The sequence below is a fragment of the Caretta caretta genome, chromosome 12, assembly GCF_965140235.1.
Source record: "Caretta caretta isolate rCarCar2 chromosome 12, rCarCar1.hap1, whole genome shotgun sequence".
In the NCBI taxonomy this organism is placed as follows: Eukaryota; Metazoa; Chordata; order Testudines; family Cheloniidae; genus Caretta; species Caretta caretta.
The window spans coordinates 20,023,892-20,051,793 of record NC_134217.1 but is presented as its reverse complement, the minus strand read 5'-3'; the positions used below and the strand labels follow the sequence as shown (position 1 = coordinate 20,051,793).

The 27,902-nt window shown below is 40.0% G+C and overlaps 1 long non-coding RNA gene across 1 annotated transcript in view; it reads right to left on the bottom strand.

Annotated features, from left to right (window-relative positions):
- Nucleotides 1-27,902, bottom strand: part of LOC125620785 (uncharacterized) — a 299,119-nt gene that overhangs the window by 68,047 nt on the left and 203,170 nt on the right. The window lies entirely within an intron of this gene.

Here is a 27,902-nt window from a genome sequence, read left to right as displayed (position 1 = left end):
CATTTTCACAGAAGTTTCATCCTGCTTTTTAATCAGATCTACTTCCTGGTCAGGCCATCAGAGCAATCCTTGTTCTCCATCATGACAGGGCAAAGAATCACTCCATTACCGTTTCAGCACAATGGCCTAGCTAAAAACAATAAGGTTCCTTTTATAGCAGGGGATCTAAGTAGTCAGAGTCTGTTCTGGAAAGGAGGAGAGAGCGCTGGGGCTGGGATTTTCAATTCAGGGCTCTAGCCCTGTTATCTCAGGAAGCTCCACTCCTCCTCCCCACCAGGAACACCAATTCCTCTTGTCTTAATGAAACACTAAGCCTTATGGCTTCCCGTTCCCTAGACATCAGCTCCACCCTGCAACTTCCTGATAGACCACAGTTCTCAGCTCATTTTACCAAAGCTAGCCATGACAGTTCCTAGAGGCTGGGCTCTTCCCAGATGAACCACGAAGGGATTGCACACCTTTATTAGATTTAACCCCTTCATGGTACAGCTAAGAAAAGAGCGTATACACTGTGCCACAGTGACCAGTCATGCACCTCAAACAGACGGGGCTAGATCTTAAGCTGGTGAAAATCAGAGCAGCTCCACTGACATCAATTCACACCAGTTGAGTAAGTGGCACAGAATCTCGGATACATGAAAAATAGTTCATGAGCAACCAATTGGCTGAAATATGTTCACACAATCAAACAATGATGAATACATTTGCAAAAATCAATGTCAGTTTATGAACAACACAAGAAGAGAAGACATGGCAAAATCTGCCTGACTGCTGTTGCAGTGAACAATCTGTATATTGCAAAGAAATGGAGGTTCCAATAGTCTATTGCTACAGAAAGTTAGGAGTTCCTGGTTCACGCTCCTGTGGGCTGAACACACCTCTAAATAAAAAGATACTCCTCAAATCAGCAGCTGCTAGGGCTGTGTTAGCAAAGCAAACAGGCTGGCCTATTTATTGCATGTCTCTGTTGCATCCTCCGCTGTGTCTATGTTACAAAATGTTGCTGTAACACTGACTTTTCATGCAGGAAAAATGACCCTCCAGAGCCATGTCAGGGGGAGATTCTCAAAGGCAACTAAGAGGAGTTTCAATGGGTGTTGACTTTCAACTGGAGTTGGAGGTCTAACTGCCCTTTGTGACTTGGAAAAATATCCCCCTTATTGTTTCTCATTTGCTAGGTTTTTGATCATGTAAAACAAGCAGCAGCAGCATATTTTGCTTTCACTTCACAAAAATATTTTGCCCTTCTAAATTAATATCACATAAAGGCTAAGACTTTCTCCCTTCTATATTTGTTACTTTAAGATTTCCCCACAGCAAAGTGTTGCATAGTGTGATTCTACTCTGAAAAGTGACCACAATTCCTCTGGTTATAACCCTTTGAAGCCAGCCCTACCTGGGAAGGTACATATGTACTAGTTCAAAATCGATTCTCCAAAGACCAACACAGACTCAGAAAGATTTTTTGATAAATAACATGTGTTGAGACTGACTCAGGGCCTTCTTCCTGATCCAGAAAATGGACAGGACATCAGGTTCATGGAAGCCCCCAATCTGTAAGGAAGGACTGGAAGCACTTGTCCTACTGAGATCTCATAAGACTGAGGGCTTGTTCTGAGCTGAAACTGTGAGGAATTTGTAACCATAAGGAGATCCCTAGGGTGGGGTATTGAAGGCTTTTCCTGCCAAAGCCCATGTTAGAGAATTAGAATGAACTCTGGTAAAATTATTAGCATGCATGTAGGTTCTTTTATTGTTTTTAATGTGGTTTAATGCTCTTTACCTTAAGAATAAAGTAGGCTTGCACAGAAAGAACTGTGTGGTAACTTATATCTGTAGCAATCTTATCAGTCTCTGAAGAAAAAGCAAGCAGGTCTATTTAGGCAGACTGTGGCTGGAAAACACACGGTGAAGGCAGGGAATTGTTTAGCCTGGACATACCCTGGTCAGAACGGAGAGAGATGCAGGTCTCCACCCAAAAGAGGCAAGAGCTGGGGAGCCAGAAGCCAGAGATTAGATGTTCTTGCTGAGCCACTGAGTGGAAATACAGGTGCAGTTGCCCTGAACTGTAACATTGGGTCCACAATGGGCTTGGTCCTATGTGCCATTTTCACTGTGCAGTAGAAAGGGTGACATCAGAAGCTGAAATACATATCCAAGATAAATATCAGTGTCTGTGCTTAGCCCACTTCTTTTTAGGTCCTTCTTTCTCTACCTTCCTTCCTTTTGCAGATGCATTTTGATGTAGCTTAAATGCTATTTTCAGTTTATTTTCTCTGAACTTCCTTTCTTAGTCTATAAAACATGGTTTTAAAAAAATTGCATATGCTGTTTTTGGCCTGTTTGTTCCTCCTTCCTCTCTCACTCTTATGGACACTTTTCATTGCAGCTGTAATTTCCAAATCCTCATTATTCAGTCACTCTACATTCTTCTCACTCCACCACCAAATATACAAATTGTAAGAAATTGCCAGCACCTTTTATAAACAAACACTTTTGTCAAAAGCTATATTGCTGACATACTCCTGAAGGAATTGTTACGATGAATCTCTAAGTGCTTGTCATATAAATTAAATTTACTGGCTTTCCTGACAATGAGCGTCTACATCATCAGTAATAGAAACTTTCTGCCAGGATCATGTTCTGGTCATTATTTGACCTTACATATGTGAAGTTGATTTGATTTTCCTGGACTATTTTAAATAGAGATTGGCTGCAATCAAAATAGCAAAGACCTACTCAGATTCAGGGCCCTTAAATTTTTAACTGCTTCTTGTAGGTTTTCCAGCCACCTCGTTGCCACTAAAATTTTGGCGAGGCCTTTGGGAAACAATCACCATTCAGACATGATCAGGCGGGGATAGAATATGCATCCCCTCATTACAATTCAACACTGGTGCCACAAAATTAAGTTAAAAAGAAACCAAGAAAACCCCCCAGAGATGCACTGTATGTGGAGGAGAGGAGATGAAAGGAGGGCAGCGAGAAGGAAAATAATGCTGCTTCATTCTGCTGAAAATCCTTCCTCAGTGGATCCTTCACCCCAAATTCCCTTCAAATGTGAAATCGGTGTGTGCCGCACATGGAGCTGAACGGACGAACAAAACCAGTGCACAGATGTTGAAGTTCTATTCGCCAGCTACATCAATGGAAAACCTCAAACCAACTGCTCTAATCAAAGGAAGTCAGAGACAGGACCACCTGGGAACAGGAAAAAATATGGCTACACAACACTTCTGTCACACGGGGGTGAGTCGACTGATTTAAATTGACTCCTGATTTACACTATTGTAACACAGAGCAGAATCTGGCCCATTATATGTGTTTTCATATTTTGCTCACTGGGACAGCATCATGACATGTATCTCTCATTTCTAGGACAGTTTCACAAGAACAGCCATAATACTTTTTTATTCTAGCATATTTCAGTATGACACAATGCAGGACCGTCAGTAATATGATCAAAGAAAACAAGCCCAAGAGCTGCCTCTGAGATGAGGGAACTGAATCCTTGGGTTTTAAGTAAGACAGTAGTCAAGGAATCATATGGCAGCTGGGAGTGCTAAGGATACCATAACAACAGAGTCACAACTGAATTACAAACCTGTTTACACACCAGCAATGAACTATCTCAGTAAATGTTCAGCCTGTTTAGACCAAAAATGTGTACTTCACTCATAAGTAAATAAGAACTGACCCAAACCTTAACCCATCGCCAAAATGGACCCAGTGTCCTCACCCACCACACTCTCTAATAAATCCTATTTAAAGAATACAACTTTGATGCAATGGGATAAAATGCTGACCTCCCCTTTTTCAAGGGCATGGGGTGCAGAGTTCAGTTCCACCGTGCACAGGGAGTGGGCTGAATTCATTAGTCAGGTAGCGTAGAATCCTTTGCAGGTTCTTCAGTGGTGAGGCTGGAATCATCTCTTTGGAGTGGCTCTGCTCCCACCCACCTGCACAGGAAACTAGATTATTTTCCCTCTACCTCTCACAGAACCACCCAATGCCTAGCTGAGTTGTGCAGACAGGTCAATGTGTAGATGATTTACTCAATTAGGTCTCTTCAGTTAATGCCTTTTTTTATTAAATCAGTGAGGGGCATGTGATATATTCCTCTAGCAATGTATTATAAAACCCAGTTTCCTACATACACAAGGGCAAAGCATGTTATCCTGCAGCAGTTTTCCATATGGGAAATATTCCATTCTTTTCTGAATACATATTTTACATTCATCTAGCTTTTGCCACCCACTATTCCAGCCACTTACTCTACCTAAATCCTGTTTTGTCTGAGATCATTCATTGTTCCTCCCATTTTGGAATCAACTACAAAATTAGTATCTATTAATACCAGCAAATTAACAAAATAATTAGCTGTGAACTGCATACCAATTGTCAATTTTTGTCTGTTTGGTTTTAGCCTATACAACCTTAATTTGTCCCCCTTGTACATATGTCCTGTCTTAAACTACATGATCACATACTATTTTCTCCACAGAACCTTTGCTTCATTCAGTGCACAGAATGGACAGTGCTCAATTAATGAGCATCTATTCAATATTTTTGTTTTATCCTCATTGTTACAAGAAGTAATTCTTCCACTCCTCAGCACTAAAAAGGCTTGAACTGGAGTAGTGTGTCCAGTTCTGGGAACCATGCTTCGCGAAAGATCTAGACAAAATTGGAGAAAGTCCAGAAGAGAGCAACAAAAATGATTAAAGGTCTAGACAACGTGACCCACGAGGAAAGATTGAATAAACTGGTTTTGTTTAATCTGGAGAAGAGAAGACCAAGGGGGGGACATGATAGCAGTCATCAAGTACATGAAAGGTTTTTCTAAACAGGAGGGTGATAAATTGTTCTCTTTATCCACTAAGAACAGGACAGAAGTAATGGGCTTAAACTGCAGCAAGGGAGATTTATGTTAGATATTAGGGAAAACTTTCTAACTGTAGAATAGTTAAGCACTGGAACAAAATTACCTAGGAAGGTTGTGGAATCTCCATCTTTAGAGGTTTTTAAGAACAGATTAGACAAACACCCGTCAGGGATGATCTAAATACTACTTAGCCCTGCCTCAGTGCAGGGAACTGGACTAGATGACCTATCGAGGTCCCTTCCAGTCCTACATTTCTATGAGTCTATGATTCAATGCGTGGCCATACGACTTCTCACTATCCAAACCCTGCTATTTCCAGATTGCACAGTTCCCTGCCTACACCATGAATTTCCCAACAATGCAGACTGTCTCAGCAGGCCTATTTTGCCTTCCTTCATCAGAGGCTCTAAATAGCATAACTGTCACAGTTAGTTACCACACAGCTCTTTCTAAGCAAGCACATTTATTCTTAAAGTAAAAGCATTACAGAGAAAACATACCAAAAACAATAAAAGAATCTACTTGCATGACAATAAGTTTACCAGCGATCACCCCAACCTTAACAAGTGCTCTGGCAAGTGAACAGTCCTTCAAATCCCACACAGAGATTTTCCTGTAGTTACAAGTTCATAACGCCTTTCGCTCCAAACAAGAACACTCAGTCTTATGGCCCCTTGGTGGGCCGTAGTTCTTCCAACCCTTCCATAAGGATTCGGGCCTCCTTTGACAGAAGATTCTGTACATTTGTAGAATCGGAAAGAGGGTCCCACATCAGTTTAAACTCAGACTACTTAGCCAAAAATCCTTTCTTTGCCTATTAGTCTCTGGAGAATGCAGTTTGAACTAGTATATGCAAGCCTCTGCAAGTGATGGTGCTTCTCTGGAGGTGCTGCAACCTGAGCAAATTTGCCAAACAACCCCCACTGTTCTCGATTCCTGGAGGAACTGTAGCCACCCTTTCTCGTGAAAATACATACAATCTCTGTCCCACAAGGATACACAAACCGTTCATTTCATACAATGGACTCCAGATATATCAGACTTAATTCAATAAGATCCAATCCAATCCAATGAGGTCTAACTCAATTCAACAACACTTGTCCAGAACACCACAGGAAATTGCCACATCTGTCACAATCAGCACTTAACTTTATATGGGCACAAAAACTGAGACTATTTGGTTCATGTTTACCTGCAATTATCCACAATCTGTAACAGTGTAGACACAGTAAATTGTGTTTGATTAACTCTCAACTTTTCTATGAAGTGCTTATATATAACCAGACTTGAGTATAATTTGCAAATATTATCCCACTTCTAGTCTATAAGGAATTTGTATGAGCACAAGATTGTGCAGCTTTCCCACTGATAAATTCAGTAGCACTGCAGAGCTTCCTACTATGCCAGCCGTATTAAGCAGGTTTTTGTGGGATTTCATTTGGGATAAAAACCTGTGCTGGTTTAAGCTTCTTTTAGACTAAATCATAATTACAGATATGAGAAGCTGAGAAGATTCACCTGGCAGGCAAGCTAACATTAGATGAAAAAAGCTTGCCAAGCACAGTCTCACTGGAGACTGTAACAAACCAGAGTTCTGACAGAAAATGATATTTTGGAATTCAGCCAAACTCCCATTCTCCATATCTCTGATGATTAAGGCTAGACTAAGGTCTGTTGGCTCAATGGCTTGCCTTTCACTCACTCCTTATTGTGAGCCTCTTGGGCTGGTGTTCAAACCTCTGAGCAGCTTGTGGCAGATTCCACAGGTAATCAAACTAGCCTGATTTCCTTCCCCAGGTCAAATCAATAATTGCAACAAGTACATTCAACTTTGCAACACAACTGCAACAAACTGTGGGATCCTAGCTAATTATTGTTCTGCATATTTGTTTCTTTTAGGAAGCCGCTCTAGTGAATATTGATTAACATGACTCCAGATGTGCTAGCTGCCAAATAAAGCCATGATGCTCCTCCTACGTGAAACATTAAATGTGGCACTTGCAGCAGTTGTCTATATTATGGTACGCACACACTCTCTCTCTCCCTCTAAAAACACAATTCTAAAATCAATTGAGATTGTTTCAAAAATTCCACTGAGCTAGTATGGAGCTAATATGATCCCAATGTAACTCTAGAATTCAGTAGCCACAAGAGCATGTCAAAATTTTTCCATTTGTAAATGCTAATTTCACAAAATCAACACTTTTTTCAGGAACATCTATTTCATTAAAATTTTCATGGGAAATTATCAAAATGTTTCATTTCCACTGTACTAGTTGTGTGGGAAATTTTAATACAAAGTTATAATTCAAATATATATCAGGAAGCTCTTTATGATTTGATATGTGAAACATGAAAACTCAGTTTCAAGCATTTAACTATCTTTCAGGTGAAAAATTGTTAAAGCTGATGTTCACTACTAGAGTACTTGGATGAAAATTGACAGGTTTCAGAGTAGCAGCCGTGTTAGTCTGTATCCGCAAAAAGAACAGGAGTACTTCTGTCACCTTAGAGACTAACAAATTTATTAGAGCATAAGCTTTCATGGGCTACAGCCCACTTCATTGGATTCACAGAATGGAACATATAGTAAGAATATACATATATACATATATACATATATATATATATATATATATATATATATATATATACACACACACACGTACAGAGAAGGTGGAAGTTGCCGTACAAACTGTAAGAGGCTAATTAATTAAGATGAGCAATTGCAAGTGTTCTGTTTGGTTCAGATGTCAATGTATTGCATTCTATGTAATGCAAGATCAATATACTTTATGATCAAACAATATTTTAAAAATATATACACTGGCACAAAATAGGAAACCATTACATTAGGTTGGTCCTAAATGTTTCAATTCAGAAACTATGGCCGCAAAGCAAAAACTATTGGGCTAGAACCCTAGTGTGACAGAACAATACTCAGTGCAGCTGGCAGGGGGTAAGGGGACATAGATGACTTTTATTCAATTTTCTCCCCCTTCCATCCCCATACCTGGCAGCTGCTGGATCTGAACCATCCCCTTGGCACACGTTAGAGCAGGTTATTATGGCCCAGGATGTAGGCAGTCTGGCCTAGTAGCCAGAGTAGGAGTCAGGTCTAGTAGGCAGAACTGGCATCCAGGTAGGGGAATGAAGCCAAGGGTCAGCACCAGAGTCAACTGTCAGTTACCAGAGCCAGGGATCAAGCCAGAGTCAGAATCAGGAATCAAAGCTAAGGGTCAGAGTGGAGGTCAGATGCCAAATGCTAGAACCAAGGGTCAAGCCAGAGTCAGGGTCAGAAGTCGGAGGCTAGGCTGGAACCAGGACGGGTAACTGAGATTGGAAACAAGGTAAGGGCAGGAGGACAGGTCAGGATCAAGCAAGGACCAAGAGCACAGTGCGAACAGGAGCGAAAGTTGGGGTTAGGCAGGAGCCAGAAGTGGAGAAGGAAAAAGGAACAGGGTTGGGCAATCCTCCAATCAGAGCTCCTATGGGTGGTGCCTTGGCTGGGGCTATAGCCCTAGTATCTTCTCAGCCAACCAGGTTTCAGTAGACATTGCGGAGAGGCCAGGATGTGGTGGCTTTCTGGGGACTCCCAGGCCTGGCTTCAAGAGCCAGGACATCACACAGTCTTAGGGCTCCTCTAAAGTTCACTGTTGGAGAATGGTGCCCAAGAGGCCATTCTCTGAACCAGAATTTCCAGAGTGCATTATACTCTGGTCCTGCCCTCTCCTGCCAAAGACTCAGCCTCAGAATGCCAAGTACAGCAGGAGAAGATGTCACGGGGCAAAAATGGTTACCCCATGTAACGATTAAGATGCGGATTATGTGAAATGAAGTGGTAGTCTCCGTCCTGTTACTAATGAACCAGTGTGTACGTATCATGCCTTTGTTGGCATCTTAGCCAAAGGCAACTTAGTAGATCTGGTCAGAAAAATTCTGACAAACATTTTCTCACTGGAAGCTGTTGATTTGTCAAAACAGAAACATTTAGCAGAGATGGTTTGACTTCTACGACGCGCCAATGAAACCTGCCTGCCAGGCAGATTTCAGAACCTGCCAGGGTTCCAGCCTGCCTGCTGGACTTCCTCAGCATTGGGGACCACAGCTTCCCCAGTCTGTGACTCCAAAGCAGTCCATTACGTGGACAGCTCAGAAAGGGGCTCCACTGCCTTTCATACAGAATTTTGAAATTTTGGGTGGCAGGAGGAATGAAACCAAATTTCAAAACATTGAAATCCTCCATGAAACAGAATTACCTTTCTCTGCACAGCCCTGTAAATAAATCTTTTACATCCTTAAAGTGGTTGCCTACAGGTCAAGGCTGGGGTACATTTTTGGGGTAGTGTGAGATAAGGGAGTGTGTGAGAAGCTGCTAGTCAATCATCCTCCATGAAGTCTAGTGTTCTATAACTTTTGGAAAAAATTGACGTGTGATTCTAGGCTGGATTCATCAGTCTATCTTTCACTGAATTTAATTTTTCTAATAACCTTTAACTTAAAAGCTTGAATACTTTATATCAACGGATGTCGCAAGTACATCTACTGTATATGTACTGTAATCTGTGTAAAAGTACAGGCAGTTCTATTTAATTTATATCATTTTTGTTTCATTGAAAGATTTAAACAGTGTCATAAGGTCCTATTAACTTAAGTGCTCTATAGTAAAGATTCACTTTATTGGGAATAATGAAGAAAGACTGCCTTTCACATAATAGTCAGTAGATAGTGCTTTGTGCACTCGAGTGACAGTCAAGCATACAGTCATGAGATGGCATTATATAATGGGCTATGATCTGCACATAATTACCTTTTATATATTTTAAAGGTATGTCTTTACCTGTCACACTCTGGGTTATATCTCTGCCTGGACGTAGTTAGTTTTATACTAGGATTTCTTTCTTACATGAGATAAAAATCAGATAAGCAGCATTTGCAGCCTAAGGTTATTTAACACATGTGCAGCCTACAGTTATTTATCGCAGTAACTGTCAAAATCTGGGTTCCAGTGCGTGGTCCTTAATTAAATTATTGAAAGATGTGTCATGTCACAATGGCAAACCAGAGCATTGCTAAAAGGGCCAGGCTTATTTGCATATCCCACCTAACCTTATTTTAGACCTTCTTCAGGGCAGAGACCGTCTTTGTGCTTGGAAGACACTCAAACATTTTGGGTCCTACCTCAGTCTAAATAAATGATAATAAAAATAGGCAAATCTCTAAAAGCTTAGAGTTTGGCTGTTTTACCAGACCTTATCTGAACCTCCTGAATATGCAGAATTGTGATGGAAATCTCACAAGCAAAGAATTTCTAGTGAGATTCCAGGTACTGTCTGTAGTATTTAATATACTCTGCGGAATTTGACCTGTAAGGAAGAATCTACAGCCCCCTTTTTTTTTTTTTTTGTATAACTGCATGAGCACTTGCATGAGTAACTCTGCTCATGCTTCTGGAAATACTTATTTCACACTGGACATGCTCAGACTCTTAACAGCATTCAGCATAGCCACTTTCACACTAGCATTACAAATCCTATTTGTACAGCTATGCACACGTTAGTTACATGATACCTATCCTTATATTTCCTGTTTCTAGTAGGGCAATAAGTACTATTGGGGTCCAATCCAGTACTGAATCAAAATTTCCCATTTAGGTCAACTGAACTTCAGTGGGAGTTTTTGCCCAGACATAGAGTGCACAAGTCAGCTCTAAAGCAGTATTTTCGTGGTATTTTGGACTCAAGAAGGGCAGAAAATGAGGGTCAAGGATAAACTAAGGCAAATGTCAACTTTTAGGCAAAATTCATGTTGACTTTATTGTTGACCTGATCTTTCCAGAAGTAGCAGCTTCTAAAAGTGGTTCATCACTACGTAGAGCTTGGAATAGGATGAAAGGACATTTTTAGATCTATGGTGTTGCTGGTATGAAGTTTGATTGAGAGGCACTAACTACCCAAATGAGGAACTCTTTAAGCCTCTTTATTTTAAATTTTTAACTTTGTATAATAAGGGAGGAATCATGGTCCAGGGACTGGGGCACAAAATTAGGAGTCAGAAGACCTGGGCACTGTTCCTGGTTCTTGCACTGACCTGCCGGGTGACCTTCCTTGGGCAAGTCATTTCACCACTATGCTTCCACTTCTCCACCTGTAAATGGAGATTATGATACCAGCTTTGCTTTGAAAGGACTCTGAAATCTATTAAAGAATGCTATAATTTTTAGCATCGTCTATTTTATCCTAGAATTCTATAGTTATATGGAGCTAATTCATGGCAGCATCTCAAAGAACTCAGTGAATTTGACTCCTCATCTTCTTTCTTTCTTGTACAAGGAACCCTCATTATCTTCATTATATTCCTAATATGTTACTTATAATTGCTCTGTGGTGGCAGCAACAGTCACAGCGATCTAGCTGTTTGTACATTTGTGAATACAAAATCAGGATAATTAAAACTACACCTTGGTGAATATGCTACCAGGAACATTTCAGTTAGGGGAAAAATTACTCAGCATTTGGGCTGAATTATTTTCCCCTATCAAGTTGCTATTCATATTTAATTCTGTACTATTCTACTCAGCAGATGCCACTGCATTTCACTATGAAAGTACCTTTGCAAAATATCTGAAGGAAGGTTAATATTAGAGCCAGATCTTCGGCTCATTTGAGGTAACCTGGCTGCACTGAAGTCAATGGAGCTACACCAATTTACGCCTTCGGAGGACATTTTAAAAGAGAATATCTTATCTTGGGGTTTTGTGCTGCCACACATCAGCGTAGGATTTGAGTGCTTTCCACATAAAATAGATTAAAGAGGACTATACTCTACCATATTGTTTAAGAAATCCATAGAGGTGTTCAGGATCAAGGAAACTAGTAGTCATAAATAGGATTACTGGTACAATTCTTATTTCTCTAGAAAAACACGTTTTTATTTAAACCAGGCAAAAAGTCAAGCATCATCCCTCAGTGGAATGTAAAAAATGTAAAGGAACAGAATTCTGGATGCTTTTATGTCGATGCTCAAAAACTATGCTAAATCACTCCTTAGAAAAAAGATTTGGTGTTTTTTCATTCAATCACTTATTTAATTATGAATAAAGTGCACAGTGCTAGAGCTGTGAAAAGCACAGATACACTTGGAGGCCTTAAAGGGTAAATACAATTATGCATTGTAATGAAACCTAGCAAAGATCTTTTCAGCCAATGGTTCAAAGCACTCAGATATGCTTTTGGAGAAGCATAAACAATGCAAAAACCTATAATTGCAATGTCAGTCATGGTGTCCATACAGAATACCAAGTACAAAATCATATCTTACTTGATTTATTTCCAGAGCTCTTTGGCAAAATAAAAAACAACAAAGCTAACTGCGGGAGCACAGTGTCCTCTACTGGGGAAACTGACTTTGATTTCTTACCTGAACATAAAAGAAACCCTGTGACTCTCAGAACCAAAACTGAACTAGACCAATCAATCATTGTTACAAAAATCCCATTTTTCACAACACACATAAAAATAGTCGGAGATAGAACACCATCCTAGATATTGCTTCAGTGACTTTAACATTTCCTACTTGATTAATGGCTCAATAGCCATTACTTATATAATTCACCATAAGTGATCTTAAAATGCTTTACTTTCTCATGCACACTGTCATTATTGAAAAGAGACGATTGAACCATTTGTCAAAGCTAACTAAAAAAGCTCTAAGCAACAAATGTCCTTAATCATTTTTTTATCGCAATTCAGCTATAATATGTGCCATCTGTAATTTCAGAATGGAACTAGGACTGCAGCATAAGTCAATAGCTCCATTTGATTACTGGATGTTATCAATTCAGCTGCAGGTCTAAAGAGGCTTCAGATTGTTCTGTGGAAAAAACAAACAAGGAATTTCATACCAATAGCTAAGGAACTAAAACGTGTACATAAAAGTCTCCCATTTTAAAACAGAGACAGCCAAACTGCAATACAGAAAAAAGGATTCCACAACATACACAACTGAGTGATACAGTACAATAACATAAGCATTGCCTCTTCAATATTAAAGGAAAATATAGTATGTTTCAGATAAAATGAAGTAACCAAATGGAAAATCGAAAATGACAAAGAAAACAATAGATGCTTTAAGTTTAATTTCACAGATGACAAAAATGGCTTTTTATGTCTAAAAGAATCCAGAGTCATACCTTATAGCAAATGTGAATGTTAAAATATAAGCAGTAGGAAATACCTCTTTTCAACAATGTCTTATGTACACACAATTATCCTACTAGATCTAAGCCATATGATGTATGGGCTAAATTTTACTTTCAGTTAACCAGTGTAAATCTGGGATAACTCCACACTAGTCAATGGAGCTACTCCATATTTACACTCGAGTAACTTGGAGCAGATGTGTAATTTTACATTAAATAACTTCTTAACTTGAGTTTATATAAAGAAAAGTAACTGTCCAAATGAAAAATACTGCACTTTTATAATTTACCTGTTCATTTTATTTATATTGTATTACATTTCAATAAGAATTTTGGATTAAATAATACCCAGGGTCCTGTTAAAATGGCTGTAAATAAAGTAGAAATATTGACTACTGATGTGGAGCCAAAAATCTCCATTAATTTGTACCCCTTCAAAATCCAAAGGTACAACCACAAAGTTGGATGGGGACCTGGAGTGAAAACCCATAAGCCCCATTCTGAGAGAAACATTGACAAGATAGTAAAAATTGCTTGTACCTCTTTGTAATGCCATTGAAGTCATCAGGATGTAAACCATCACGATGTAAACCAGTGAAGAATTTGGCCTTTTGTGCACCAATTATACCTCAAACTGGTGCTATTTGTGGTAAATTAAAAGACATGAATTCTCTCCCTTTTTATGGGTATTCCCTGTTTAAAATCTGAAGAACATGAACAGTCAGTCACTTGCCAGATTTGATCTGACATTTTAGAGATATAATGCACTTTCAATATTATAAGCAAATGCAGCAAGATGGTGAAACATCACAAGAACTTTCCACTCTGGAAAGCTCAATCTCATGGTAAACTTTGGGAGAATGCATCTTCCTGACAAAATATAGTCTACACTTGTCCTTCCAGTTTGCAAAAGTTTTTGTTTTTTAACTGACTTTTGTTAATTCAGGTGGGTGCGGTAATATCTTTTATTGGACCAACTTCTTTGAGTTGGTGAGAGTGAAGGAGCTCTTCTTTAGGTGTGGGAAAGGTCACAGAAAAATACAAGGTGTAACTGATTGTAAGGCAGCTTTCTGGTTAAGTGCTTATAACCAACAGTCTCTATGATGGAAAGATTGTATGAAGAATTAAATTTCACTGAGCAAATTTTCCACTTCCCCAAATGTAATTTTAAATATTTTTTCAATAATATTCTGTTAAAATCGTCTGGACAGATTCAAAGAGTTGTCATGTTTTAGTTTTGACAGAGGTACTACATCCTCTACTCTTGTTTCAAGATCCATTTGAGATAAAATAGGAGAAAGGTATACAATTGCTAATTCTCTAGTTCCATAATGACAGGTTACTATGCTCAGATAAATTGGTTAGTCTCTAAGGTGCCACAAGTACTCCTTTTCTAATTCCATAAGACTCTATGTGGCCAAACAACATTATACTATCGGACTTTTGGCTGCATGGGTCTTTGTTTTTCATTTCCCCTGTCACAGTGATTTGGCAGGCTTTGTTCGACATCTGGCAGAGCCGCTGTGTCATACATCACTAGTCAAAGTGTTCTCTCGGATTATTTATTCTCTTCACAATAGAAACCTTCTTACACTGGGTCTGCCTGACATCAATGAATTTGGACAAATAATCATATTTGTACAATGTATTGAAGCTGGAGTTTCACATTTGTTCTCAGTCTAGATAGGTTATAGCTGACTATTTCTCTGCATGTAAATCTGGACAATGAAATACTAAAGTCCACAAAATCAAAATAACCTCATTATCAATGCTGTGCAACCCTGTGCAAACCCTCCTTAGAGATTTGTTTACGGTCTATGTTCTCTAAACTCAAACCACCAATAAACCTACCCTACTATCCAGAAACTTATTAAGGTAACCTAGCACTTAAGTCACAACTAAATCCCATTACATTCCCTTAGGTAGGTGCATAAAGAGAATTTCAGCACAGGGGAAACAAACCCAAGCTTGCAAACTTGAGTGATTTAAAGCTAAAGACACATTGAGTTACCTAGAGACACATTTGGCTTGGGCAAATGTTTGGGCACCCAGCCTCTAAAGCCCACTTCCGCTCTTTCTGTACTGTTCTCCTCTAGCTGGTGAGTCTCCCACTCAGGCTTGTCATTTCTGATAGGTGGGATGAGTCAATGGGCCAACTATGAACCCCTTTCTGCACTGGCCCACAGTGGCATTTGTACCCCTACGTTGTCCCATGTGCCTGTTGAGAGTTCTCTGAGACAGGGGATGTCTTTTCACTGTGTAATTGTACAGCACGTAGCACAATGGGGGCCTGGTCACCAAGTGGGGCCCCTAGGTGCTATTGCACTATTGTAATTTCAAAAACCTCTCTTTTATTGGCAATGTACTGAATGACCCTCTTAGCCTGGCAAAGGGAATATTCAGCAGAGATTTCTGAAGTGGATGAAATTTTCATCATTTCATTTGCAGTTCATCATTTTAGTAATTACACAAGGCACGAAGGTTATGGACAACTGCTGAATGGCAAAGAGATGGAAATGTTTAGTATCTGAAAGTTTATTCCAGTGTGAAAGGAGTTATATTCCTGTATATTCCCACATCAGCAGGATTCTCCCACCCTCTGTCTCCCTGATGTACAGGGCTCTGGGATACCATGAAAATGCAATTAAATGCAGGGAAAATATACATCAACTATATTCCACTGACCACACCATTTATATTTTTCTTGCCTTTCTTTTCTTTTTCTATTCTACTCCTCTGGCCCTCTATTTTGCTTTGTATTAGGCAAGCACCTATTGCATTTTGGGAACTAGTGCTATTTCAGCAATAAATAATGAACAGATAACTTTAATCTTCTCTTCACATTCTCTGTCCAGATAGTCCCTTCTTTCCATCTACCCCTCTTTGGTTGCCTTTTACTTCCTCTGAAGAGGTACACTGCTCTCTCTTTTTATGAATTTTGCCAGATGAACGCAGTCTCTCATTTCCGTCCTCCATAGTCATTTTTCCTGCATCATGCAGGGAGGCAGAACTTTTCTTGTCATGCTGGTTTAGTGCATTATGGCATGTAATAACCTGTGGCACCAGTGTCTTTCTCCTGCTTCTAAATTTCACATGTGAAAATGGCCATTTGGCAGAAATTTCATAAAGCAACATTTCTGCATCCACAAATGTGGATAAAAATTATATTTTTGCATGAAATTCTGTGAATATGTTTTTAGAATCATAGAATATCAGGGTTGGAAGGGACCTCAGGAGGTCATCTAGTCCAACCCCCATCTCAATTATCCCAGCCAGGGCTTTGTCAAGCCTGACCTTGAAAACCTCTAAGGAAGGAGATTCCACCACCTTCCTAGGTAACCCATTCCAGTGCTTCACCACCCTCCTAGTGAAATCCCATCCTCTCTCTCAGTTCCAGGGCAGTCACCTGGCACAAACACACCAAAAGCCACGAATAAGGTGCTGAAAAACACCTGGAAATGTGGGCTATTCATGTTGAATATGTATGGACCTATGTACTTATCACTTCCAATAAAATCTATTTTGCTCACAGTAGGACTACAGGGTCAGATTACAGAATCATAGAAGATTAGGGTTGAAAGAGACCTCAGGAGGTCATCTAGTCCAACCCCCTGCTCAAAGCACGACCAACCCCAATTAAATCATTCCAGCCAGGGCTTTGTCAAGCTGGGCCTTAAAAACCTCTAAGGATGGAGACTCCACCACCTCCCTAAGTAACCCATTCCAGTCCCTCACCACCCTCCTAGTGAAATAGTTTTTCCTAATATCCAACCAAGACCCCCCAACACTGCAACTTGAGACCATTGCTCCTTGTTCTGTCATCTGCCACCCCTGAGAACAGCCGAGCTCCATTCTCTTTGGAAGCCCTCTTCAGGTAGTTGAAGGCTGCTATCAAATCCCCCCTCACTCTTCTATTCTGCAGACTAAATAAGCCCAGTTCCCTCAGCCTCTCCTCATAAATCATGTGCCCCAGCCCCCAATCATTTTTGTTGCCTTCCGCTGGACTCTTTCCAGTTTGTCCACATCCTTTCTGTAGTGGGGGGTCCAAAATTGAAGGCAATACTCCAGATGTGGCCTCAAATAGAGGGGAATAATCACTTCCCTCAATCTGCTGGCAATGCTTCTACTAATGCAGACAAATATGCCATTTGCCTTCTTGGCAACAAGAGCCCACTGTTGACTCACATCCAGCTTCTCATCCACTGTAATCCCCAGGTCCTTATCTGCAGAACTGCCGCTTAGCCAGTCAGTCCCCAGCCTGTAGCAGTGCATGGGATTCTTCCAGCCCAAATGCAGAGCTCCCCCTCCCCTTCAAAAATCATAACTAACACTTGAAAGGGACCTGAGCTGCAAATTTCAGACCTACATCCAAGCACCATTAAAGTCCAGGCATATTTGTATCTGGTGTTGTAGTTTAGGCCTATCTTGGTTTAGAAAGAGCAGAGAAGTGTGTATGGGTGTGTAACTGTTCAGAATACACAGGTTTTCTGAAGGTGGTATGCGTCTACTCAAGAGTCTTATTAATAGCTAAAGTGCAGTTACTTATTAAATAAGAAATACCTTTCTGCTTAATTTTTGACTCTGGTTATCTGAAAAATAATAGTTTCATAAGAGAAAAGGAGGTAGCCCTTTAGCACTGGCAGATCCAATGTTCCTGATGCTAAATGCTAATGTACATTGCTTTAGTGTATAGCATTGGGAAATCACAGCACCAAAGCAGTCTCTTTCTATGAAAAGTGTGAATGATGAATGAGCCTGAATGATGGTTGTGTCTGCACAGTGAGCCAGAGAGAGCAGACTGCACACTTTCAAAACACCAGCATTAAAATTGTGTGTTGGCAGCACTGAGACAAAGGCGAAGAACACAATTTACAGCAACAAGAGGTTGAAGGAGTGAGGTGCAGCACAGCAAACACTTTATTATGTGCCCTCTATCAGCAGTGCATAGTAAATGGCACAGTGAATGAAAGCATCTAAATGTCCTTCTCAGGGTGGTGAAGTTTTGTCAGATCAATCCCTCCTCTGAACAGTGCTTGAAGCCTGAAGCTATTCAAAACTAAAACCCTTTAGGAAACTTTAATGCGCCTGGGATTGGGGATAACACCTCTTCACTGTCCAACTTTTTGAGTCTAATCATCAATTATTTTGGTAATTAATTGATCTTTAAATATTCGTGGTAAATAGGCCCAATGGCCTGTGATGGGATGTTAGATGGGGTAGGATCTGAGTTACTACAGAAAATTCTTTCCTGGGTATCTGGCTGGTGAATCTTGCCCATATGCTCAGGGTTTAGCTGATCGCCATATTTAGGCTCAGGAAGGAATTTTCCTCCAGGACAGATTGGAAGAGGCCCTGGAGGTTTTTCGCCTTCCTCTGTAGCATGGGGCGCGGGCCACTTGCTGGAGGATTCTCTGCTCCTTGAAGTCTTTAAAGCACGATTTGAGGACTTCAATAGCTCAGACATAGGGGTGAGGTTTTTTGCAGGAGTGGGTGGGTGAGATTCTGTGGCCTGCGTTGTGCAGGAGGTCGGACTAGATGACCATAATGGTCCCTTCTGACCTTAGTATCTATGAATTACTTTTGCTTAGATTATTGGCTCATATTCCCAGCTTATGCATTGCCCAGATAATTCAATAATACCTGCTACATACCAGTACGAATACCATACAAGTGCTGTAGTCCTCCCCGCCTCTATGCCGCCAACCAGGAGGTTATAGGTCTCTTCCCTCCAACATTGGGACACTGGCACCTTCAGCTCCAGCGTTCCAGTTCTGGGAGGTCACCTCACACCTGGGTCCACACCTTCCAGCACTGGAAGGGCCTGACCTGGTGAGAACCCCTCACCCCAAAAGCATTGGCACCAAAGATAGGAGACATGACAAATTACTAAAACATTGTTAGATGCTCAGTTTTTAAGTGGCTGGTGCTGGGCACCGGAGAACTGGTGCAGCACTGTGCTTCATTGACATAGTGTAGTTCAACAGGCAGTAACAAGGGGAGGAGATACCTGCCACTCTCTTCATAGTTTTCCAGTTAGGGAGGGTCCCTCATCTGAATTCCTCTTGTATGAGGATCCTTCAGCCTCCACCCTATATGGAGCCAAGGGAGGAGAGCCAAAAGGAGCAGAAGGCAGAAAGAAGTAGCTCAGAACAGACCGAGTGGGGCTAAAGATCTGGCCCCAAACATTTTAATTAAGCTGGCATTCTCCATGTTATTTATAGTCACTCTCTGCATGAGATCCAGCCAAGACATGGGTAATATTTTATGTTACTCAGCATGGCTATGAATGGAAAACATAAGGACGCTGCACAACATTATTCATATCCTAGGAATAGGGTGGTTTTCTGTTGCTGGGTTGTGGGGTTTGGAGGGGAGGGGAAGGCAATTTGCACAGCTAATTTGTCTGCACTACATGATAATTAAAGAGAACATTTTAAGGCTCTGGTATAATTCAAAAGATGGTTAGTGTCCTTACCAGGCCAGGTGGGGGTCAGTCTTTGCTGGACACTTCTAATTCACAGAAGCATTAAAGTATTTTATGTCACGTTTAGCTAGTTAATGCCTAACAGAGATGTGCAGAAAGGCTATGCTAGCCTTTAATGGTATGTTTAACAAAGCAGGTAATGGATACAATGGGATTTCACTGCATTTCATTTTAAACAAGCTAAGAGCGCTGATGAAAAACCCCCACACTGAGGAGCTCTTACATAATCTAGATCTCCAAATATATTGGAACTTTTTATACAAATCTAGATTGCCATCCGACATCCCTTCATTTAATGCTTTAGTTTTTGCTGGTCACAGATACTGTTCTCCCATGAAACCAAGAAGTCATACTGATAATTTTCATGTGGTTTAAGCGTGCATGTTTCAAGTACTACAATTTTAGTCATGATTCTGAAGGTCTGGCTAGCTGCACATTTGGATTATGCTTTGAAACGGTTCATCTTATGGAGTGTTCCTTCTTCACAGCATATGCTTTATGGCTGCTACCTCTTCAGGTTTTTTATCTGCTTACTGTTCCTATGTATCAGTAAACCAGATTTCCTGGTCGGTACTTCACAGAGACACACAGACAGCTCATTCAGAAATCCCTTACGTAGATCTGAGTAAAAGTATAGATATATATTATATGAATTACTTTGACATATGAAAGAGTTAACTTTTGGGTCTTGAAGGACTCTTCCAAGTATCCACAATGTCAGGTATGCTGCTGTAGGATGTATACAAAATGTGACACATTTTTCTATGTGTTATTTTCCTGAGCAATATTACTACATCTGGTGGTGTCATTCAGGCTGATAAATGGACTAAGGCTGCAGAAGAGGAAGCCACAGAACAGGATTATATTCCAAATGATATGCAATTCAGTAAGCAATACACCCAAACAGCTACAGGGCTTGGAGTGACCTACTAGAGCAATCATTTACTGACTGGTGATGTTGGGGTTTTCTTTATCTAATCTAAAGCTCCAGTCCCTGGAAACAAGGACTGAGAGCAAAGAGTAAGCCACCATTCCTCAGCTTCCTTCAGTGGGAGCTGCTTTGGTATCTAGGCCAATGACCTCTCATCATCCTAGCACAGCTGCCTGTGAAAATATAAGGGATACTATTCCTTTATGGTAGTATCTGTTGGTAAACATTAAACCTTTTAGTCCTTTTCTTTCTGTATATTTGATTCATTGAGATATCAACTATTCTTTAGAACCTTTTATTAACAAAGAGTATGTTGAATTCTAAGGCCCAGAATACTGGTTCTTGACCTGTACGTAGGGATTCTATGAATTAAACTGTATCTACTAATCCGTGGCATCACATCTATTAAAAAACTCCAGATATTGTTGGAAACCATCCTCTTAACATACATTGCTTACGTAAGCATATATAAACCTGGGAACCTGATTGTTAAAGCAGATGTTTCCTATCAGGGAATCAACAGGGAAGAATGATTATGGGGGAAGAAAGACTCAATATTATCTTGAAGATATTGTTAGTTCTTTCTGCTGGAAAATGTAGAAGAAAAATTGGGGCCAGAGGCCTGCAGCTGGCTGACTGATTAGCCTTACCTGCTACACCTGGGAAAAGAGCAGGAACTTGATTGATCCTTTATAAAAGAGGGCAGCAGGAGGAGTAGAGTTTCAATTTCTTTAAAACCTAGTACTACAGGCCTCCCCCTGAGCTCACTTCCCCCTACTCCTCCACTCTGTTGCTTGCTCGCTCGCTCACTCACTCACTCACTCACTGACTGTCCCCTCTGCCCCTGTTCCCCCCTCTCCCAGGATTCACATGCCACCTGCAGAGCCAGGCTGGGAGCTGACTTGGAACCTGCTTGCCTGCCCATGAGACAATCCCGACTGAGAAGCAGCTGATGTGAGTTGATGACTCAGCCCCCCCCCACACACACACAATGGTCCCTCCCAGTCCCTATGCCCTGCGTCAGGCTGGCAGTCGCATTTGCAGGAAGTGACCCCCTTCTGGCAGCCCAGCAGGCAGTAACCGGACTTTTGGTGTCTAGTCAGTACTTCTGACTGGACACCCTACAGGTCCTGTTTCAATTGGACTTTCCAGTCAAAATCCAGGGACCTGGCAACCCTAACTGCAGGAGATAGAAATACCCTCTAGAAAGCTGAGGGGCTGTGCTCCCAATTGCCCCAGGGAGTAAGCTGGCTCAGCAACAGCAAAACTTGGTCCAGTAGAAGGTGGGCACTATAAGACAGGCCCTAATCCTTTACACCGCTGCATAGGAAAGAGGCTTGGAGCAGTCTTCATTTGTTAGCCCCAGCTTCCTACCCATAGCAGCAGGACTGGACTTTCACCACTAAACATGCCACTCCAAATATTTACATGTACAGTACAACTGGATGTGCAAAATAAAAAATAGCAATGTGTATTGGATAGGGGCACTGGACTGCAAGTCAGGAAACCTGGGTTTGATTCTTGGATCTGTCACTTGCCTGCTGTTTGCAGTGTTGTCATACCCATGTAGGTCCCAGGATAGAAGAGAGACAAGGCGAGTGTGGTAACATCTCTTATTGGCCCAAACTTCTGTTTGTGAAAGAGACAAGCTTTCAAGCTCCACGTCACTAACTTTCTGGGTTTCATTTTTTTTACATTTGTAAAACGTGAGATATTCTACTGCCCTCTTTTCTAAAATGCTTTCAAATCTTTGCCTGAAAAATGCTATATAACAGCTAAGTACTGTATTATCATTCTATGCATTCAATTGAATGCCTAATTTGCAAACACAATTGTCACACTTGTTTGCACATTGGGCAATCATATGTGCATAAGTTCATTTGTGCAAGCAATTACCAAATTGGTTTGTACAGTATCAGTCAACATTTCCCCCAAAGTATTTCAAATCTAGCCGTAGATGAAGTCCAATACCCCAAAAAACAATCACCTTGTAAATAATATAGTGAACCATATTGGAGAAACATCTTACATTTGATTTTGATGCATCATATAAGCAGCCATTTTATAGATATAGCACCATAACAATGATGTAAATTTGAAGTAAGTGCATATATTAAAAAAGCCAACAAGATTTAAAGATTCTTCTATGGAAGAACAAAATAACCAAATATTGTTTGAGCTTCCAATTATTTCTTTTTCTGATCTGAGAGACCTAATGAAAAAATATCCCAAGTAAGTACATGTAATACTTTTGCTCTGAATTAGATATCAAATTAAAAAGGGGGGAATATATATAATGTTATTTTGATGTTAAATGGCCAGTACCAAGTGTCCCAAGTAATTATACCTGGGCCAATCCACCTAATCTATCTGAGTGTTTATCACCACTGTACCTAAGACATCATAGGAAAAGCTTAAATATAGTAAGAACTCATATACCAATGGAGTAGATCTAGTTCTCCCTCTTTAAAAAGCTATTTCACAGAGTAACATATAACCAAGTAGGCATGCTAATTTGCAAAAAAGAGCAAACCTAATATGAACCTTTTGATATGTTTTAACAATTTGGATAGATTGCTATATGAAAAAGACATAGTCCATAGGCATAGACATAATAGTCATGCAATAATTACGAAAAGAATTAATATTTTATGCAACAAAACATCCAATCCAAAGAACAATGCTGCCTCTATTCCACTAACCTTCCACTGTGTTTGTGTGTGCTCTCTTATAAGATGTACATTATTTATATTACTAGCAAATCCACTCATGCCAATTCACATCAATTATACACCAGCGCTTATATCTGATTGATATTAATAGAATAATAGAAATGTAGGGCTGGAAGGGACTTTGAGAAGTCATCTAGTCCAGCCCTCTGTGCTAAAGCAGGACTAAATATATCTAGACCATCCCTGACAGGTGTTTGTCAAACCTGTTCTTAAAAATAATCTCCAATGATGGGGATTATTCCACAGCCTCCCTTGGAAGCCTGTTCCAGAGCTTAACTATCCTTATAGTTGGAAAATTTGCCCTAATATCTAACTGACATCTTCCTTGCTGCAGATTAAGCCCATTACTTCTTGTCATAGCTTCAGTGGATATGGAGAACAATTGACCACAGTTCTCCTTACAACAGCCCTTAGCATATTTGAAGACTGTTTATCAGGTCCCCTCCCTCATTCTTGTTTTCTCAAGACTGAGCATGCCCAGTTTTTTTTAACCTTTCCACATAGGTCAGGTTTTGTAACCATTTTATTATTTGTTTTATTATTATCTCTCCAATTTGTCCATGTCTTTCTTAAAGTGTGGCACCCAGAACTGGATATAGAACTCCAGCTGAGCCCTCACCCAAGTAAAGAGGGACAATTATATCTCATACTTACATAGGACACTCCAGTTAATACATCCCAGAATGATATTAATCTTTTTTACAATTGTACCACATTGTCGGCTCATATTCAAGTTGTGATCCACTATAATCTCCAGATACTTTTCAGTTGTACTATTGCCTAGCCAATTATTCCCCATTTTGTAGTTGTGCATTTGATTTTTCCTTCAAGTGTAGTACTTTGCACTTGTCTTTACGGAATTTCATCTTGTTGATTTCAGACCAATTCTCCAATTTGTCAAGGTCATATTGAATTCAACCCTGTCTTCAAAAGTGCCAGCAATGCCTCCCAGCTTGATGTCATCTGCAGATTCTATAAGCATACCCTCTATTCTATTATCCAAGTCATTCATGAAAATATAGACTAGTACTGGACCCAGGCAGACCCCTGCTGGACCCCACTAGATACTTTCCCCTAGTTTGACAGCAAACTATTGATAACTATTCTTTGAGCGTGGTCTTTCAACCTGTTTTGCACCCGCTTGATAGACATTTCATCTAGACCACACTTCCATAGTTTGCTTGTGAGAAACTAAAATCAAGATATATCATGTCTACAGCTTCCCCCTATCCACTAGGCCAGTAACTTTGTCAAATAATCATTAAAAGTCATGATTTGGCATGATTAATTCTTGTTTATTACTTACAGCCTTATTATCCTTTACATACTTACAAACTGATTAATCATTTGTTCCAGTATCATTCCAGGTATCGAAATTAGGCTGACTGGTCTATAATTCCCTGTGTCCTTTTTAAAGTTAAAGTATTATGTTTGCCTTTCTCCAGTCTTTTGGGACCTCACCAGTCCTCCAGGAGTTCCCAAAGATAATCACTAATGATTCTGAGATTGCTTCCACTAGTTTCTTAAGTACACTAGAATGAACTTCATCAGGCCCTGCCAACTTGAATATATCTAACTTATCTAAATATTTTTTAACTTCTTTCCCTATTTTAACTAGCATTCCTCCCCCCTTATTGTTAGCATTAATTATGCTGAGTATCTGTTGACCTTTAACCTTTTTAGTGAAGACAAACTAAATAGGCATTAAATACCTCAGCCTTCTTGATATTACCCATTATTAGTTCTCTTTCCCCAACAAGTAGCGGATCTACACTTTCCTTTGTCTTTCTCTTGATCCTAATGTATTTACAGAACATTTTTCTAATTGCCTTTTATGTCTCTTGTGAGATGGGACTCATTTTGTTCCTTAGCCTTTCTGATTTTGTCCCTACCTGCTGGCAGTATTCTTTGGTATTCATCCAGAGCAATTTGTCTATGTTTCCACTTTCTGTAGGATTTCTTTCTAATTAACAGGTCATTGAAGAGCTCCTGATGGAGCCATATTGACCTCTTACTATTCTTCCTATCTTTCCTTTACATCAGGATACTTTGCTGTTGCACCTTTAATATTGTCTGTTTGAGAAACTGCCAGCTCTCCTGAACTCCCCTTTCCCTTAGATTTTCTCCCGATAGGGCCTTGCCTACCAGTTCTCTGAGTGGGATCATAATTGTATAATATCATGATCGTCTCTTTTAAAAACCCTTTAGAATCTTCTTTTTAAATAGAAAAAAAAATCATGAAACAAAATGAAAGACCCATCCCTACTGCTCTTCATTGGAAACACTTCCATGGACACCAGAGGCAGCAGAACAGTGCCCTCAGTCTTTGTGTTTTTCCTATACCAATGCTCAGCTCAACAAGAATCTTATTTGAATAGGTCATTGGGCCTCTGTCACATTATCTTGTAGCATCTCAGCCTAGAACCAGCCATAATTGTTCAGTTGGTGCATTATTCATTTTCCAGAAAGGGTTGAAAACCCCAAAAGCTTTGCCTGTGTTGCATAGATGATAAAGACATTTCAGCTGGAATAGAATTCATAAAAACGTTTTATGTTTGATTCTGCTAATGGAGTGAGTGTGCCATCACTCCCGTCTACTGGTGGAATAAGGAAAAAGCTGCCACAATCATTTAGTTGTAGTCAAAGTAGTGCCACAGTGATCCCCTAAGGCTGCTTTCTGAAGCTGGAAATAAAGGATTTTTTCTCCCTTGATTTGCTATGCCAAGAAAAGATAATGCAGCACATTCAGTTAACATTTGTCACTGAAGCACATTATCCCTCCAGGAGTAATATGGGGAGTAGCACAGACCTAGTGTTTCAAATTAACCAGGGATAGGATCAGGGCCAGCTCTACTGGTTTTGCCACCCCAAGCAGTGCGCCGAATTGCCGCCACTGCAAGCGGCTGAAGATAGAAGTTGCCCCCGCCCCCTCCTGGGGTTGTGTAGGAATTTTTGTTACCAGAATGGGGTCATGGTGTACTAAAGCTTGAGAACCCCTGAGATAGAGCATTATAGTTAGAATTTCTGTGATTATTTTTTGGAAATTCAGTTTATTTTACACATAAATAAATATTCATATGTATATCTTAATCAATTCGGCTGCTTCCATGATCTCATTTTCTGCCGTCCTATCTATTCACCCTTCAGAAACATGCTTTCTTCTCATTTTGTCCACCAAGCACTCAATATCATCTGCTGTTCCTCTCAAATGCAAACATCCTAGTTTTCTTGAGCTAACAGTACCCCTTAGTGGTTCTGTGCTCTCTCTCTGCTGTTAAATGTGCCTTGTTAAAGACTTCCTCTTGTATTCCCATTGGAAGGCCAGAAGCTGACTCATCAAGGTAGTAAAAGGGAGACAAATTTTTAAGGTGACTTTGTTCAGAGTTCAAATTTCTATTGGACAACTTAGTCCCACTTTACAGCATACAAAAAGAATGCAGATATTAGGATTTTTCAACATTAAAGCACTACTTTAGCTACACCGCTGACATTCTATAAGATGGGAAATTGTAGCTATATGAATGAAGGAAATGAAAAGCTTAATGGTAACCCATGACAGGTGAATCTCAAGAGGTTTGGCAGTATGGTTATGTTCAAACAAGCACCCAGAAATGTAGGTACTTATCAGAGGTCTGCAAATTTGGGCTCAATCTCATGAGAACCCTTTTTGCTGTAACATTTCCAGCCTTATTCTTCTGATCAGTCTGGAAATACCATGGGAACAATTTCTGACTCCATCCCCAGACAGAATAAAGAATTAAAAGGGATGAGAAAATGCAATATACATATTTTAAAACAAATTTGTTGAAACAATAAATGTGTTCCAATATCAAGTGTGGATTCAAATTTGTTCCTATTTTCCCTGACTGATTTTTCACATCCATTTTGTTAAGTGAAGTTACGTGCTTCTAGGAGTGTACTAGCAGCTGCTATCAGAGTTAAAACGGTTTTGAAACATTTTCCACTTTAACAGTAACATGCACATTTTTTTAAACGTGCATCATTCTTTCAAAATGAAGCAAAAGATGAACTCTCACCCACACATTATACACAAAACTACTCACTGTATTACTCAATATATTAAGATTCAAGCATGAAGTTAGAAATGCTAAACAAACCTTGAGTTATGTTAAGGTATCCAAAGGTTTTGGTGGATCAGTAAGTTATTCCTCATGCATCCTGTAAGATTTGGGGCAATATAAATCCTACTAAAAACCTGGACAGCTTAGTTATTCAAATAAATCCTTACACTGGCAGGTGGTAAAAGAATCCAAAGCTTGCTTTATTTTCAAGGAACCGCAGCTTAGTGTCAGGAATTTCTAAGTACAGGCTCAATGAACCCCGTTGTATAAGCATTCCAATTAGTTAGGGCTGTTAGCATGTAAAGTAAGGAAGAGCGCTCCAAAAAGTTTCTAAAGCACTGTTAATGCCAGTCTTGCAAACATTCAGAGAGACAAACTCCAGAAGCAATTTTAGTTGAAGCAGAAAGAAGGAGGCCACAGGAGACTGTGCAGCAACCCATGAGTTACTTGTGCTGTATTATTTTGATAATTAAGTAATAAAATTTAAATAAGTGCTATACTAGGAACCTACTGAAATGAGTCAGGTACAGTATATGACAGGTCTCTGACCCTAAGGGCACCTATATTTGTGAGCAGTAGACCCACCTT